Genomic DNA, 19,059 nt, shown 5'->3' with positions numbered 1-19,059 from the left:
GGGGGGGGGGGGGAGGGGGTCTCCGAGGCAGTAAGAGTGTCTGCAGCTTTATATATATATTTATATATTATATATATGGACCAAAGAGGCAGGTCGGGCCTGTACAAGTATACAGCCTAGTCAGGCAAGGTAAGTATTGTAACAAGGCAGTCGAATCAGCTGTGTCCACCAGAAAACAGTCTGGAGCTTATACAGAGTGTTAAAAGCTATTTTAAACATGAAAAGTATGTGAATTAACTGGATAAACTATGATTTAAAAGAACAATAATATGCTAAATATTATTCCCCGTGAAGTGTAAAGTGTTAATGAAATGGATATTTTACAGTTGTAAACATGGGCTGGACAGCTTTGTTTTTCCTCGGTAAGAGATATATCTATATATGTACATCTTTATGTAATGTTTATACTTTTAGATTGAAACTAGACACTAGACAATATTTATCAGATACTATACTATACACTAGACAATATTTATCAGACACTAGACAATATATATCAGATACTATACTAGACACTAGACAATATTTATCAGATACTAGACACAATTTAACAATATCTAGACAAATATAGTCAATATTTATCAAATCAATAACACCATTTGACAATTTCTAGACAAATATAGACAATATTTTACAAATACTAGACACCATTTAACAATATTTTGACAAATATAGACAATATTTTACAAATACTAGACACCATTTAACAATATTTTGACAAATATAGACATTTTCTTCAATATTTGTAAATAAATACGAGATTATTTATACGGGTGATATGGTGGGGCGGGGGCTCTTATAGCTCCTCTTTTCTCAGGTGAATACGGAAACATACAGGGCTAAAACAAGGATTAACTAAATCTAATCGAATATGTTGGTTATCTCACTTTTTGTTCTGTTCTTGTTTATTATTTGTGTTTTTCTTGATGCTGATACTTTTTACGTATTTTTGTTATAAGTATCTTGTGGAGCCCCTGGTCAAAATATTAGTACGTTGTGGAGCCCCTGGTTGAAATATTAGTATATTGTGGAGTCCCTACTCAAAATATTAGAATATTGTGGAGCCCCTGGTCAAAATATTAGTATATTGTGGAGCCCCTGGTCAAAATATTAGTATGTTGTGGAGCCCCTGGTTATAATATTAGTATATTGTGGAGCCCCTGGTTATAATATTAGTATATTGTGGAGCCCCTGGTTATAATATTAGTATATTGTGGAGCCCCTGGTTATAATATTAGTATATTGTGGAGCCCCTGGTTATAATATTAGTATATTGTGGAGCCCCTGGTTATAATATTAGTATATTGTGGAGCCCCCGGTTATAATATTAGTATATTGTGGAGCCCCTGGTTATAATATTAGTATATTGTGGAGCCCCTGGTTATAATATTAGTATATTGTGGAGCCCCTTTTTAAAATTATTTGCATTTTGTGGAGCCCCGGCCTAGTCAAAATATTATTATTTTGTGGAGCCCCTGGTCAAAATATTAGTATATTGTGGAGCCCCTAATCAAGATATTAGTATTTTTTGGAGCCCCTACGCCCCCTAGTCAAGATATTATTACTTTGTGAAGCCCCTGGTCAAAATATTTGTTACTGTGACACCCATTAAACAGTTGAATAGGAAGACGACTGTTAGACTCAAGTTGTAACTTTAAATAGTCTAAAGAACCTCAATTACTCATAAAATTGCTAAGTGTTATGGCTTCACTGTAAATATTTTAGATCTTTTCAATTTACAAAGATTAGATTTTTCAATCAAAATTCTGCAATTCAATAATGAGTCAAAATAAATAGAAAGAGAAAAAGATTTTATAAAATTACAAGAATAAATTTTAGAATTTTTAATGTATTTAATATCATTCTTGAAATTTAAAGAAATCAAAAGATATGTTAATTGAACAATAATATCATTCTTGAAATTTAAAGAAATCAAGAGATATGTTAATTGAACAATAATATCACTCTTGACACTTAAAGAAATCAAGAGATATGTTAATGGAACAATAATATCATTCTTGAAATTTAAAGAAATCAAGAGATATGTTAATCGAACAATAATATCACTCTTGAAANCCCCCCCCCCGTCTTCTCCTACGTAGCCCCTGGTCTCCTAAATGTTATATCTATCATTGTATCCAATGTTTATTGATTTCTCATGATTCGATGAGTCTAAGAGAGTATGAGAGTATGAGAGTATGAGAGGCTGTTTTATAGTGAATTGAGGTAAGAATAGAACTAATTACCCTTAACCTTTTTTCTATTACTTTTGCCAAGTCCCCCTACATCCCCCCCTCCACCACCTGCAACTTGCACTAACCTACGAGCGCTGCAACTAGCAAAATTTAGGTGAATATTGCTAAAAATTTGTGTAGTTTTTAAAATAGTCAAATCTATTGAATAATTGATAGTTTATTAGGCACATAAAAACACTTTAATGAATTCCCAGATTATAGATAAATTGTAAATATATATGCATGCATTAGATTGTAAACCGATTACCAATTGTTTCGTTGTTTTAATAAAAATAAATAATGGGTCAAATTTATGCGCAGTTCTTATAACGATTTTATGACTTCTTTTTGATGAAAGTTGATTTATTTGGTTGCAAATGAGAAATTCAGAACTTTTTTTTCTTCTCAAGCTTTTCATAAGTTTAGATTAAGTAGTTTTTAATAAAAAGAATTATATTGACAAAAGTCAGCAAAAGAAAAAAACGTTTCTTCAAAATAACAGCTGAAAAACTTATCATTTAACTTTCAAATTCATTTATTTTGTAAAAATAACATAAACAATCTGTTAAATACCTTGAACTCTTTTGTTTTACAAGTTTTCATAAGCTTAGGTTTAGTAGTTTTTGAGAAAGTGAATTAGATTTGAATACCTCTTAATAAACTCTTTAATGATAAGCTCTTTAATGATAAGCTCTGACAGTAAAGCTTACTTTAATTTATAAACTTTTTAAATGGCAGGGATAGGCAGACGGAATACTTATTATAGGAAAGGCTTGAATGTGCGTGAAGTGTCATGCATACTCTATAGGTATATGTAGATGACCTTGAATAAACTGAAGAGAAGAGAGCGTGGGGATAGTTTGGGGGGGGGTGGATAGGTTACATAAAATACAAGATGCCCTTTGATTAAATATTCCCGATACGCTTGTTAGAAACATATAAATACATTTCTTCAGATTAGTTAGTTCTGCCATTATTTCGTGGATATGAAGATATCCGTGGAAAATTCAAGATTGGAAATTGAATTTCAGTTCAAATCAAATATACTTGACGTTACAAAGTATATTGGATAAAACGCGCTAGATGACAACTAATTGACTATTAAGTCAGGATTTAGGAAATGGTTTATGACTAAATAGCTTTAACAAACGTACTGTGTTTCCCGTTCTATTTCAATTATTTTAACATTAAGAACCACATGACAACTTTACAATACAGGGTGTCCTATACATCAGAGTCATTCTGTAATTTATATAGGAGTTTCCTTGCGCAAAAATTTTTTATTCCGTTTTAGAAAAGTTGGGCCAAATTTTTTAAGCAAGTAATTATTTGTGTATGAAATATAACAAAAACATACAAAATTAAGTGCTTCAGTGTACGAATTTAATGAATTTAAGCCACGTATCAAATCCCCCAAAAACCGGTTTTAATTGAGCGCCGGCTTAAATCTTGAAAAATTGAATACAATTTTAAGTGGAACCAGCCATATTTGAGCCGCGGCTTAAATTTAAGCCGCAGCTCAAATTCTTTAAATCCGGCCTCAGGAAAAAATATTTAAAAACCTCCAAGAAAAGAGGTTGTGGGAATATTTTCCCACAATTTTAAAAATAGTGAAAATGAAAAATACATATTTATTGTTTACATTATATTTAATATAACTGGTGGTGGATTGTTACTATTTTTCGACAATGATCTAACAACTTTTTGACATCCTTTTAACTGATGAAAATTTCAGTTGTAAAATTTGTTCATAATTTATTTCAAATATTTTAATTTTTGTTTTGGTCCTTAAATGAAATGAACCAACTATTGTTTTTCTTATTATCCTATTTATTCTGCGTCAACCTCAAACCTAAGATTTTAGGTATTTTATCTGATAGTTGTTGGGGAGGATTTTTCTTGCCTGGTTCATTGGATCCATAATTTACCAGATTGTTATTTTAAAATAGAACTGGGATGTATATGTATTTAAGACTACTGCCACATTTTCTCATCCTTGCCACATCCAAATAAGTTCTCATCCTTGCCGCATCCAAATAAGTTCTCATCCTTGCCGCATCCAAATAAGTTCTCATCCAATAAATTGAATTCTTCTAAAGAAATAAACTCTTAAGTTTCTACAGTCTACTTTTTCTTTGATCCGGTCAGAAGGGTTAAAATCTTCAGAAAAATGATTTAGTTGTGGCTCTGATGAGAAAATAAAGAGAATATGGTTTGGATGCAGAAATACTGTGGTTGCCTTGCCTTCCACCCCTTTATATATTAAATATACTCCACGCGTATGGTTTGCAGATCGCACTCAAGGATTAGAAAAATATGTCGTGGAGTTTCATTATTCTTTTGTATATTCGATCTTATCAATAACTCAAAGTTTACAAGTTTTTAGATTTATAGGTTTCAAGTAGTTGCTATGATTGGTACCCCCCCCCCTACCTTCGATACTCGTTGAGTCTAAATGTTTCTTAGTTTTGTTACTAAACATGGGAAGAGTATAGTTTGAAATGTTGCAACAATTTCAAGACAGGGTTGACTTTGAAGTGTCGCAAAATCGTGGTCTTTGATTTTCTCATTCCAACTCAATAATGCTTTTTTTGTCCAAGACATGTATATTTTTGAACATATAAAGCACTTATTTTTAGCTAGAGTCTGTGTGAAGTAATTGGCATAATTTTCATCAGATTATGCGGGAGATCTTACAACCTTTAAATCCCAGTGCATTCACTGCAGTAATATTACATTGCAGAAAGCACAGATAGATTAGATAAATACATTTTGTTTATAATACACTAATAAACTATTGCCATTATACGCTTAGGCATTTACAATTCACAATTTACAATTTACAATTTACAATTTACAATTTACAATTTACAATTTACAAATTAGTTTAGTAAAAAATAAACTATTGCCATTATACGCTTAGGCATTTACAATTCACAATTTACAATTTACAATTTACAATTTACAAATTAGTTTAGTCAATAATAAACTATTGCCATTATACGCTTAGGCTTTAACAATTCACAATTTACAATTTACAATTTCCCATTTACAAATTAGTTCAGTAAAAAATAAACTATTGCCATTATACGCTTAGGCATTTACAATTTACAATTTAGTTTAGTCAATAATAAACTATTGCCATTATACGCTTAGGCATTTACAATTTACAATTTACAATTTACGATTTACAATTTACAAATTACAAATTAGTTTAGTCAATAATAAACTATTGCTATTATACGCTTAGGCATTTACAATTTACAATTTACAATTTACAAATTAGTTTAGTCAATAATAAACTATTGCCATTATACGCTTAGGCATTTACTATTTACAATTTACAATTTACGATTTACAATTTACAAATTACAAATTAGTTTAGTCAATAATAAACTATTGCTATTATACGCTTAGGCATTTACAATTTACAATTTACAATTTAGAAATTAGTTTAGTCAATAATAAATTATTGTCATTATACGCTTAGGCATTTACAATTTACAAATCTTTCAGTTACTTGTAAATTTTCATCCATAAACGTCTACATTTCCAATTAATTATATTCAAATTACAATTTATGCTTAAATGACAATTTACAAATAGGTTGTAAATTTACAAATGACAAAGAAACATTACACTGGTCTCATACTGAGCCTCTAATGGAGGGGAGGAGTGCCAACCATAACATTTTCTCGTCCCAGCCACATTCTTCTAATTTTCTCGTCCAAGCCACCTCGAAATCCTCATCTTTCCAATATTATTTTTTGAATTGGTTAATCCTCACAGATTAAATTATATTTTAAGAATCAGGCCACGTTAGGGCATGGATGAAAGGAAACCTTGAACTTTTGTATGTTAAAACAAAATATTTCAATTATTCAAATTTAATTGTAAATGACGTGTGTGTAGGCTGTGTATCTGGTGGGGGGCGGGAGGGGTTGGGGCCCGGGGGGATTATGGATGATATTACTCTAGAAAGGGTTCAGCAGGACCGTAGCTTTAACATTAAAGATATTTTGAATAATGAATCTAATTCTCTTTATTCTAACTCAAACCGCTCCTGTAAATATTATGACTTTGATTCATTGCACGTCATGTCTCCTCAGGCTCCTGTGGGATAAAATCGTTCTCAGATTGGTTGCGTAATTGTTGAATATGATCTGTTTAATGCTACAACTTTTATTCTAAATCTGACATATGTCCTTTTTGGTTTATAGAAAACCATTGAAAATCCACGGGGAAAATGATAGGTAGAGGTATGCCAAATACTCTACAATTTATTTTATATCACGAAGGTTAACCATTACTGAGACAGAAGAGATTTAAGTTTTACCTAAATAAAGTTTGACATAATTCTCATTAGTTTTAAGATTCCAACATGATTTAATTATTGCAATACTTAAGCCTATTCATATTTATGCTCGGACGAGGAATTGTTGTGGCTGGCCTTCCTCCCCTCGTTGAACCATGTTATCTAATCTGATTCATATTAATGCTCGGATGAGAAATTGTTGTGGCTGGCCTTCCTCCCCTCGTTGAACCATGTTACCTAATATGATTCATATTTTTGCTCGGGCGAGAAATTGTTGTGGCTGGCCTTCCTCCCCTCGTTGAACTATGTTATCTAATCTGATCTATTTCTGTTCAGCTTGACCCGAAAGACTATATCAAAGTCTTCTTCTCGCTACTCATTAAATCTGGCCTCGGACGAATAAAAATATAAAAAGATAGAACTCACAACTCTACAAGTGTATTTTGACATTTAACTTCAGATTTGACATTTCTACTAGTTGGAACTATAATACGATTTCTACAGGTTGGAACTATAATACTATTTCTACAGGTTGGAACTATAATATAATTTCTACAGGATAAAACTAAAATTAAAATTTCTACAAGTTGAATCTATAATACTATTTCTACAAGTTGAATCTATAATACTATTTCTACAGGTTGGAACTATAATACTATTTCTACAGGTTGGAACTATAATACTATTTCTACAGGTTGGAACAATAATACTATTTCTACAGGTTGGAACTATAATACTATTTCTACAGGTTGGAACAATAATACTATTTCTACAGGTTGGAACAATAATACTATTTCTACAGGTTGGAACAATAATACTATTTCTATAATACTATTTCTACAGGTTGGAACAATAATACTATTTCTACAGGTTGGAACTATAATACTATTTCTACAAGTTGGAACTATAATACTATTTCTACAGGTAGTAACATGTGAATTGTAAGGGCTGTTGATAACATTATGTAGCATGTTTTTCAAATGCTAAAAGTATTTAATGAATCCATTAAAGTTTTATGGTAAAATTGCATAAGTAGACCTAATAGTCCCACCAGAGTATCAATACTTTAAAAAATATTGTTTTAACTTTTGGAAATTTTATATTTGACCATTTCTAATCTGAGCTAATTGCTTTTTAGATTTTTGGGCATTTATATATCTAGCACCCCCCCCCCCCACGGTGTGGTAATTTAGGGGGTCAGGGGGGGTGACTGGATTTTGTCACAATACTCCTCTTAAAATGCGTTTGTCTTGGTCCCATAGTTGAGAATGAACAAAATGAATATATTCTGATAATCTTTTCATTTACAAACATTATCTATTGTAGCTTGCATTGAATTATGATTATTTCAATTTATAATTACTTTTCCCGCGCATATATTTTTCCTTGAATGAATCCTGTAAACCCGCAATATATTTAGATGTCGTCTTTGTTACAGAGAACTATTTTGGAAGAAAAGCATATACTTTATATCAAAAGTACAAGAAAGAAAAGCGGTTTCGGGATAATCTAATCATATAAATAGATTCTAACAGACATAAAGAAAAGATTTAGAGGCGTCAGCAGCACGCCAAAACCTTGATTTAGTCAGAGTAGCGTATTGAATAATCCTATTTTAAGAGTTTTCAATGAATTAGCGGGTTTTCTGTCGAAATTCTAAACTAAAACATAACATTTAAATAGCTCAGAGACCTCTAAAAAATTCTAAAGCGGCCAAATCGTATTTGACATAAATTATGGAATTATTGAATTAACTCATTTTGGCTGACCCCTCCTAATACCCCACTGTGAACCCCCACCCCCTCCCATCCTCACTACTGGCACTATACCTCCCAGCTTTCTATTCCTACTATTTAAAGTATTAACTAAAGTGCCCGGCGTGGCCCGTGGAATAAAAAATTTCGAATTTTGAAATAAAAATCGATTTTTTCTAGTCAATGTTACTCCGTGGTACCGATGGGTTCCTGTATGTATAAAACCAATATAATTTCAACATAAAATCGTGAAAGTATTTAATTTGATGAAATAAAACATAAGTAGAACCCACATAATATTAAGGTAGATCAAAAAAAAGGTTTGAATATCAAAGTTGTATTTCAACGAAATAGGGATTGGAAAATTATATAAAGAGTTACCCACAAAGTATGTGACTGTAAAAGCTCTAAAAATATGACAATTTGAAGGATGATGATTAGTTTCTGCATTCAATTGACTATTTTAATGGTTTACTAGATGTCTCAGCCCAGGAATACGCCAGTTTATAGGCCGTATACCCTGAATGTAAGAAAACGGAATAAACAAATTCTGACAATCGTCTCTGAAGTCTCATCCTTTGTGTGTATTATCATCCCTGTATTATGGGCAAATCAGAGGAAATATCTTAAAAAATTTAAATTATTTATATTTTTTATACTCTAGAGTAAAGGTTGAGATCCTTATAATTGTAAAGGTTCTTAGACTCCTCCTATATAGAGAGATAATTAACAATTTGCATCTAGAAACATAAAACCTTAGAAAACCTTGAAAACTTAATTAATATTATTATAAGTGGGATAATTTATTATGTATTATCACTTTTATTAATTTATAAATTTGTTCATTAATATTCATATTCTTATCATTATTATTGTTATTATAACTACTATTAAAGATGTACAATTTTTGGTAATAAATCAGAAAGTTAATTTGTAACTATTTAAAATAGAAATAAAACCTGCCATAATTTTAAATTATTTATTCTATTTCTATAAATATATACATATATATATTGCATAACCAACTACCATTCCGGGATTTGAAAATGAAAGTCAAACATAGTTTTAAAACAAAATATATAATATTATAAATTTTGAAAATTACACTATTTAAAAATATATATCAAGAGAAACATAGCAAAATTTATGATGGCTTACCAAATGAACTTTTTACCAAGATGTAGAGCGCTTCTAAAGACCACGGTTGTGCTGGTATAATTTTGAGACCTTGTTACTCCTCTGGTCTAGATCTAACCAAGATTGAAAATTACAAGGGTTGCGGGAAAAGTTAGACGTAAGACCTTAGCACCCGGCCCCATGTCCTAGCAGAGATACTGGGTCCATAGCTTCTCCTTGCCGTGATCCTTGGCCCCATACCCTGTCCTAGCCAAGGTACTAGGCCCATAACTTCTCCTTGCCGTGATCCTTGGCCCCTTAGCCTGTCCTAGCCAAGGTACTAGGCCCATAGCTTCTCCTTGCCGTGATACTTTGCCCCTTAGCCTGTCTTAGCCAAAGTACTAGGCCCACAGCTTCTCCTTGCCGTGATCCTTTCCACCTTAGCCTGTCCTAGTCGCAGCGTTCGGCCTAGATATTGTCTCAACATAATATAACCTTGAAATAATACAATATAGTGGAGATCGCGGTCTCGTTGGGGCTAAATAATCGTTCCTTAGGACGTCACTTCTCTTTCAGAATTAGAATTTATGCTTAAAACTAGATTTCAATCTTAAACAAAATGTACTTTAGCTTAATGTGAACTAAACATTACGTTACTTTTAGTTGATTTTTTTATTTTATGTTGTGTAACTGATTCATTAAAATTTTGAACTAAATTTATATCAAATTATGTTTCGGGTTTCTAAAATGTAACTTTGATGTAGATTTCGGCTACTTTTGCCTAATTATTGCTTTATAATAAAACTAAAGCGTTTGTAAGCGTGTAATGCAGAGCACTTAGCACCCCATCTTCTGTTTATAAGTAAGGCACTGTGATGCAACAATGCATTTAAAGTAAAAGAATTTTGTACGGTTGAGCCACGAGTTGGCAAAACAAGTTAAAGAAATAGCAAGAATACTTTTATCTGGGGCACCCCCCCCCCCCCCATGGTGGGATATTGTTGGGGTCAGGGGGGGGGGTTGAATTGTTTTTGTCACAATCTTCCAATTCAATCTTCATGATGAAAATGGACGAAATGAATATATTCTGATAATCTTTTAATTTACAAACATTGTATCAATTGTATCTTGCATTGATTTATAAAGATTTCAATTTATATTTATATTTATATTATCCTTTAATATTGTGTACATTTGAAAAGTCATAATGTACACTACATATGTTACGTAGGATAATATAAAGATTGCAAAAAAAACATATGCTTTACAGTTTTTTTTACATAAGATTACAACAGATTTACGATAATCTTTTTATATATTAATTAAGTCTATTTTAATGTCCGTTAATCAAAGATTTGGGAGCGCTGCAATCCCGCTCAAGAAATTGTTTGGTCTCTGGTTCGTGAATAAAATTAATAGTTTTCACGGAATAGTTTTCTTTCCGATTTTAGAATTTCAATGTAACATTCATACGACTTCGACACTTTTATAAAAAATTGCCATAGCACCCGAGCCATATTTGACTTGAATAAGAGGTTTATGGTGTAAACTTAATATTGCTGATTCCCCCCCCCCCCTGATACCCTACTGTGCCCCCCACACTTTTTATATGGTAACATAAACATGAACATATTCTATTCTTTATACAGAACATTTTCCTGGTTTAAGTGAAGTTTTAAACTGAAATTGAGACACTTTTCTATCTTTTCATCTATCTATTTATCTATCTTACAATTTAACTATCTATCTATCTATCTATATATTTATATAATAGAAAAGAAATAGTAAAAATTAAAATTTAATAAAAATGCTGTTTAAAAAAATAATTTTATTTTAGAATATTTTTTTTTCAGGTATGTGGAGTTGAATATATAAATAACAGGTTTTAAAAGAGCGCTTCGCAACCCTCTTTTGTTTTAAATATTTAGTTGTTTTGTTAATTTTTCTGAAATGTGTGTTCTCAATATTTATTTTCACTTTTCTATCCCTGTTAATCTCTTTTTATTTTCCTGTTGACCACTTTTTACACCCCAGTTGATCACTTTTTACATCCCTGTTGATCACTTTTTACACCCCTGTTGACCACTTTTTACACCCCTGTTGATCACTTTTTACACCCCTGTTGATCACTTTTTGCACCCCTGTTGACCACTTTTTACACCCCTGTTGATCACTTTTTACACCCCTGTTGATTACTTTTACACCCCTGTTGATCACTTTTTACATCCCTTTTTATCACTTTTCATATCCCCTTTGATCACTTTATACATTCCTTTACATTACAAATACAAAATGTCCATAAAATAAAGTTGAAGCCTTTATTGACATGTAAAAGGTTATATAAAGATAGATAGACATGGGGATGTTGCTCTTAGAGCAAGAGGGGAGTTGCTCTTAGAGCAAGAGAGGAGAGGCAGTCCACAGCACATTAAAATTGAAATACTTACAATTCACACACTAAGTCGTTTAAATAACCTTATGATACCATATTTACTGTCGAATCCCCTATGTCTCCAATCTTAAAAAAACAGGAAAATAAGGAAAATAATTATTGATATAATTATACCCCCCTCACCTCCCATCACACACACGCAATATACTGTTTATATTCAAACCATAGAGTAGTAATTTGTAAAAGATACGATCGTACGTAACATAACTTACACATTACACAACTGTTAAATAAAAGAGTAAAATTCTGGGTTTACGATTTATATACGAATACATATCCCTAAGTCATTGTACTTTCTCTAAGAATAAAAACATCATGTTAATCAATAATTGTTGAGAAACTAATTTATCAAATTATTATAATATTCAGTGAAAAACTGACCGGGGTTTCTATAAATAGTCATTACTAAGACTCTATTTATCTTTAACCTCGCAATCGAGGTCTACTATCTACATACAGATATAACCAGAAAACTCTGGAATAAGATGTGGACTTTTAGACTCAAGTTATGACTTTATTGGTCCAATAAACAGGATACACACCGATTGTGCATTGTAAACAGACCCATTTCACATAGTTAGTGATTTATAGAACAATTACTAGTAAAGCTATTTGCTTTGTAACAACATCAAATGCACTCAGTATTGCGTTACTGCCGTTTTCCTATTCTACAGTTTTCTTGGTTATCACTATAGTACTTTAGTGTACAGCAAACAGCTTTCCACACCTGTTCTGTTGCACCTGTAGAATTAGAGGGTCAGGGGGCACTTGAAGGATTTCATGTCCCCATTAATCATGCAGGATGAGATTTTTTTTTCAACATATTTTTTTTTAAAATAATACAGTGATCATTATAGAAAGTTTGTTTATGAGTGTGTTTTGTATAATTAGTTAGAAAACCAACCAAAATGTAGACTAGAGTGTCTAAATTGGAAGACGACATTACATCAATACTGAGTGCATTTGATGTTGTTACAAAGCAAGTAACTTTAATAACTTTTCCTGAAGTTTCTATTCGATCTATGTGGATATTGTCAAATTTCAGCATAATAATCTGATAAAATTTTCTAATATTAGCTATATATTCATTATCCTACTAAGAAAACTTCTAAATGAATAGTTTTATTTTGAAAATTAGAAAACCCAACAGCTCGTCTAAATAAGCGGATTTTTTGAAAACATAAAATTTTTCAATGTTAAGAGCTAGTTTCTTAAGTTTGACGTGAAATTTTCTATGCAAGGGGGCCTCGTCCCCCCCCCCCACTCTTCTACAGAATATATATTAACAGAACACCACTAATATCCTCGGGCCTGAAAAGAAAATGATTAGAAACTGAGACGACTGTTAATATATAATAATAAAATGACGTGTAAATATTCTAATGCACAGACACGCGTATTCATATTAATGTCAAGCTTCTGACAGTGCCAGGTTCATGGGTTGCATCTTTCCTCAAATATAATTGTCCAATTTGTTTATGTTTACATTTCTCAAACTGTGACGATACAAAACTTTGTTGTTACCTGGATCTATGTGATTTATAAATGATGGATTGCTTGAAATAACATTTACAGTTCCTTTAAACAATGTGGTTTAATGTATTCCAAATTTACTGATATAGAATCTGTAAGTTTCAATCAAATGATGTAAATTTCTTAGTTTTTAGAGAAATGAATTTTCCTCAATTTTCTTTTCAAATCTTATTTAAAAAATGTTAAAGGTATATTTTTACTTTTTTAAACTATAATGATCTTGAATACTTGAATTTCAGCATTACAAACACAACTAGACATTTCTAATTAGTTCGGTTCTTCCATAGATAAAGATAAATTGCGCATAAGAAGACATTTTTCATCTTGAAAGATATAAATGTACAGAGATGTTTAAAAGATATTCCTATTATATATATTAACTAGGTCGGTTGTGAACATTGGCTGTTTTTATGTCATTGAGTGCTTGTGGTGTACATGAGTTCTGTAGAGAGAAATTTAAGTTAGTTTAGTCCTTCTCATGTCCTTCTTCAGTTCTCGTCAATATGATATATTGCTCAGTGAAATATTGTTGTTCTAATAGTTCCATTCCCGGAGTTATTTTACACTCTATTATGAAATCCATTAAAACACAAAACCACCCGGCTTATCATTGAAGTACACTTTGACCCCTGGGAGTATGAGTTCGCGGACTGTACAATTCTTGGTGATTTTGCTTTCTTTGTTTATTTATTTATCTATGGTTCTTCCATGCCACAACATTTCACTCTAGGGGCAATTATTACATTTATAAATGATTTTCAAAAATCCAGCCGCAGTACGCAAAAGTTTATGCCTTTCAAATATTTTAGAAGTTTTTTTACGATCAATAAATTATGTGTTCAGTTTATAAACTGCTTTGCATTTTGCATCATTTTTTACGAACTGTGGGCACCAAGACAAATTGGTTGGGGAAGTCTAAAGACTAAAGAATAAGAAAAATGAGAAACAGAAAGGAAGCTGTGTGGATAAACTGTTTATCTTGAACGCTTGATTTCGATATCCAATGTGGACACTTTTATGTTTGAAAATGAATACTTGATCCCCTGATTAAATATATCCCTGCAGAGTATGACCATCATAATAAAATTACTCTGTAGATCTGCATAAGATTCATAGGACACAAGTTTTGATATCATTGTCAATTCATCATAAAATGGTTTAAAGCAGGTTTTACTTTTGACGGACTTTTAATTAAATTAGATTAATAAACAAACAACTTATTTAAATTTTCTATTAAAATAAATTAATACGAAAGATAAACTACACAATTTAGTGCACTTTCATGTTCATTTCTCGTGTGCATTTTTCTGCATAATTTCAGACGTGACTATGCACTGTGTAAAAAGCGTCAACAAGGATTATAAATTCAAATTTTCTTTTGCGCAACATGATACAACAACATGATACAAGAACAAAACAGCAGTTATAAATATTGTATTTTTGCACTGGATTTGTATTTGAGATATGACAGGAACTATATAGACAGACCTAATGTATTTAAGATATGAAAGGAACAATTTTAATAGACAGGGTACAATGTCACAAAGTGGTGACCTCGATATACATGTTTTCGTCTAAAGTGAATTAACAGTTTCTAATACAGGGGGCCCACAAAACAATGAAATACGAAGACAACAAATATATTTCTATTCCTATTGTAGATTATAGTTTAACACCAGTTGACCAGAAAATATACATGTCTAAAAAATAAAAATAGAATTGAAAGGTTTTGAAACATTTTCTAAATACCCCGCTCTCACATTGAAAATTGTAAAAATGTCTAGTATATGAATGTAAAAATGTCTAGTATATTATTTGAGAAAATTGTTAGTTTTAACACTGCTTTGTTTGCAAAACAATCGAAGAAAAGCTAAAAGTTTGTACAGAAAAGACTTGAAAAAGTAAAAGAAATAATCAAACATTCATGTCAAAATTAACATGAATTTTATCAAAAGATTGAAAATATCTATTTCGCTAAAAACCTTTTTCTGTTTCACACTATTTTCTCCCCCAATATTCTCTGTTTGTCTGGCTGTTTGTTTGTTTGGATTTTCGATCATAACTCATGAACCTCTTGACTGATTTGCCTCAAATTTTGAATGGAGAACTCGGTAAAACCACGGGAATATTCTTGGAGTGGTTTAAAAATTCTAACTTGAATTGGTTGACCTTAACAAGGAAAACCTTAAGTTAAATTTTTGTAAATTCCTCCTCAACTTGGGTTTTTTTTTGGCTTTGAACGAAGATTGATTTATTAATTATTTATGATTAATATTTGAAGACATGTACTATGTTAACCTTATAACTGCAATTTATTTAGCTTGAAGTAAAATTAGAACTCACTAATTAGTGTCTTATCGTCTACATGATGTATTTCAACAGATGTTCATCGATAGATGTTTAATTAAATATAATTAAAATAAATGTTAATAGACATTTGTTCATATTTTGCTTGAAATACGCCAACTTTTCTTTAAGGAAATTGGAAGGTATTATGCAACTTTAAATATAATACAATTTTAATACCTTAACAGTTGACAGCGCCATCAATTCCGATAAAAATTTGCAAAAAAAAATGCTTGCATAATCTTGCAATTATTTGCATTGTTTACCATAAAGGGATTGTGAACGCTAAGCAACCATACATGTAAAACGGTGCCATGAAGTGTAACAATGTTTTATAGTATACTAAATCCTCGAACAAATCACACATTCGGGTGGGGCTTGGGCATCCTAAAACTATGAGCTAAAAGCAAGAGGGCGCTGCGCCCCCCCCCCTTCCGTTGAGATTGAAAAATTAAATGGAAATGAAAATTGGGGGAAATGTCATGAACATTTAAAAAAAAATATTTTATATTCTAATATTTGCACTCTCACTTGAATATGCGTGGACAGTCTTTATAGCCCTGTCCCGATTGGTCTATATTGGTCTATATTGGTCTATATTGGTCTATATTGGTCTATATTGGTCTATATTGGTCTATATTGGTCTATATTGGTCTATATTGGTATAGGGTTAAGAAAGAACTGGTTGGTGGCTTCATTTTTATATACATTTTCTAAAAATACCCTTGAGTGCAATTTCCAAGCTGATGACTTTAATTTTATGATAAAAATGCAAGTTTGCAGTTTAAACCAGTTTTGAATTAGAACTAACCTATAAAATAAACAGTTGTTATATCACCACTTGTGCAGAACTAGGGTTTAAAGCGAGCGAAAACTTTTCCGAAAGTAAGTAAAAAAAATTTAGTTTTTTGTTGGTGAAAATTGTATCTAACGAAACAGATTTTTTGCATTTTTTCGTACGAACGGAATGCCAAAAATAGAAAATTTTTGGCGAAAATTTTTTTTCGCGGAACGATTTTCTCATTTCGCTGGAAACCCTACTTACATCTATAGACTTGTACTAGAGCTAAACAAGTGTGAGATGAAGTACAAACCAATAATTCATGGGACCACACCCAACTCTTTTCCTTCTCAGGGCACGTGGATTTAACGGTTTGGTTCTTTCCCAGAGAACTGTGACTTTCGATCCCAATTTGACCTTAAGAAGAAAAAAACAATCGCATTTTTCTTACTCAATTTTTTGTCGGAATTTGCGTTTTAAACGAAAAAGTATTAAAAGACAACTAAAAACACTAAGTTAAACGACAACTAAAAACAGCAAGTTAAACGACAACTAGAAACAACAAGTTAAATGGCAACTAAAAAGACAACAGGTTAAAACTTAAACGATCAATAAAAAGACAACAAATTAAATGACAACTAAAAACAACAAGTTAAACGACAACTAAAAAGACTAAAAATTTAAAGATTGTATAATTATAGACCAACACATGGTTGAATTAAAACAGATGAAACCGATGCATCTCGCCCTGGTTAGTCCGGGGTGAGGGAAACTGAATTTGAACCGTAATTTCGAATTCGTATTCGAATACAAACAGAGCTGAAAACTTTAGATATCCTTAATCCTGATCGCTTAATCTGGGAATCCAATGTACACACTTAATTTTATTCTTTATCCTCTTTTTTGGATATCCCTACTGTAAAAAAGTTACGTTTGATAACAATTACAGATACAATGCTATACCAATTGAACTAATATCCGATTGAATTAAAATCAGCTGTGCAAAAGTCGGCTTTTAGAGCACTTAAGCAAATATAAATTTAATCATGTTAATATGAACAGCTATTAAAAAATATATTTTATCACATTTTAGGACTATCAGCATTTTAAACGAGTCTTGACAAACATTAAACCAAAACTTACATTTATTTAATCGATGTTTAGTTCAATTGATATGACACGATTAACACCAGAAAAAAACGGCTTTCAAAAGTTAAAGAGTACATCTTAACATAATACGCTGATTGGTTGATTTTTATACTTTTTTCTTGGATATCGAATGTGTATTAAAATAATCTCGGGTTTAGTAAAACCAGGAGTTTAAGCATTAATCTTGATATCCATCATTCTAAAGTTTTCAGCTCAGGCTGTTTATCTGTATATATATATATAATAATGATAATAATATATATATTATATAAAAATGTATAAATATTTCAGTTTTTAAACTTCACATTTTATTAGAAAAGAATTATGCTAAACATAATGTTTCGCTCCTCATGACGATCCTCAGTAGTTAATTCTTTGAACTAGAAATAAATGTATATATAGATGTAATTATCTGGAGCAGGAAAGCTGATTATCTAATAGAGCAGTTAGGAAAGAATTAAGGGACACAGAAGGTATAAGGTAGGTAGGCAGTTATTTTGCCATTGCAACAACCCGGTCAGGTGGGAAGGAGGAGATATTAGGGGCGGAGAGAGATATTAGGGGTAGGGGATGGAGGAGATATTTAGGAGAGGAGGAGGTATTAGGGGGAGGAGGAGATAACTTACAGTTTGAGTAAACCTTGAAGTTCGAGTAAACATTGCAGTACGAGTAAACATTGCAGTTCGAGTAAACCTTGCAGTTCGAGTAAACATTGCAGTCCGAGCAAACATTGAAGTACGAGTAAACATTGCAGTTCGAGTAAACATTGCAGTAAGAGTAAACATTTCAGTTCGAGTAAACATTGCAGTACGAGTAAACATTGCAGTTCGAGTAAACATTGCAGTTCGAGTAAACATTGCAGTACGAGTAAACATTGCAGTACGAGTAAAAATTGCAGTTTGAGTAAACATTGAAGTACGAGTAAACATTGCAGTACGATTAAACATTGCAGTTCGAGAAAACATTGCAGTACGAGTAAACATTGCTGTTCGAGTAAACATTGCAGTTCAATTAAACATTGAAGTACGAGTAAACATTGCAGTACGAGTAAACATTGCAGTATGAGTAAACATTGAAGTACGAGTAAACATTGAAGTCCGAGTAAACATTGCATTACGAGTAAACATTGAAGTACAAGTGAAGAGTAAACAATTTGAATAACATTTCTCTGTTTACTTTTGAGTTTATCAGAAGTTATGCAAATTTGACAATTTGATTTAGAAAAATGCAAATTATTAAAACAGAATACAATTTGTTTTGGTAGAAAAAAATTTGCTTTAGTAGAATACAATTTGTTTTAGTAGAATACAATTTGTTTTAGTAGAATACAATTTGTTTCAGTAGAATACAATTTGTTTTAGTAGAATACAATTTGTTTT

At 31.5% G+C, this 19,059-nt stretch overlaps 1 protein-coding gene across 3 annotated transcripts in view; it reads left to right on the top strand.

Annotated features, from left to right (window-relative positions):
* The first annotated feature begins 159 nt into the window (after positions 1–159).
* Positions 160–19,059, top strand: part of LOC111701106 (uncharacterized) — a 29,972-nt gene continuing 11,072 nt past the window's right edge. The window contains exons 1-2 of one of the 3 annotated variants that reach the window (XM_023472258.1): positions 160–362; positions 11,273–11,301. The gene's annotated coding sequence lies outside the window, so the exon portion shown is untranslated. Of the gene's footprint in view, positions 363–2,125; positions 2,227–11,272; positions 11,302–19,059 lie in introns of those variants that run through there. The other 2 variants (XM_023472257.1, XM_023472259.1) reach the window with 2 other exon arrangements.

The sequence above is a fragment of the Eurytemora carolleeae genome, unplaced genomic scaffold (genome assembly GCF_000591075.1).
Source record: "Eurytemora carolleeae unplaced genomic scaffold, Eaff_2.0 scaffold346, whole genome shotgun sequence".
In the NCBI taxonomy this organism is placed as follows: domain Eukaryota; kingdom Metazoa; phylum Arthropoda; class Copepoda; order Calanoida; family Temoridae; genus Eurytemora; species Eurytemora carolleeae.
This window is presented reverse-complemented; position numbering and strand designations above follow the sequence as displayed.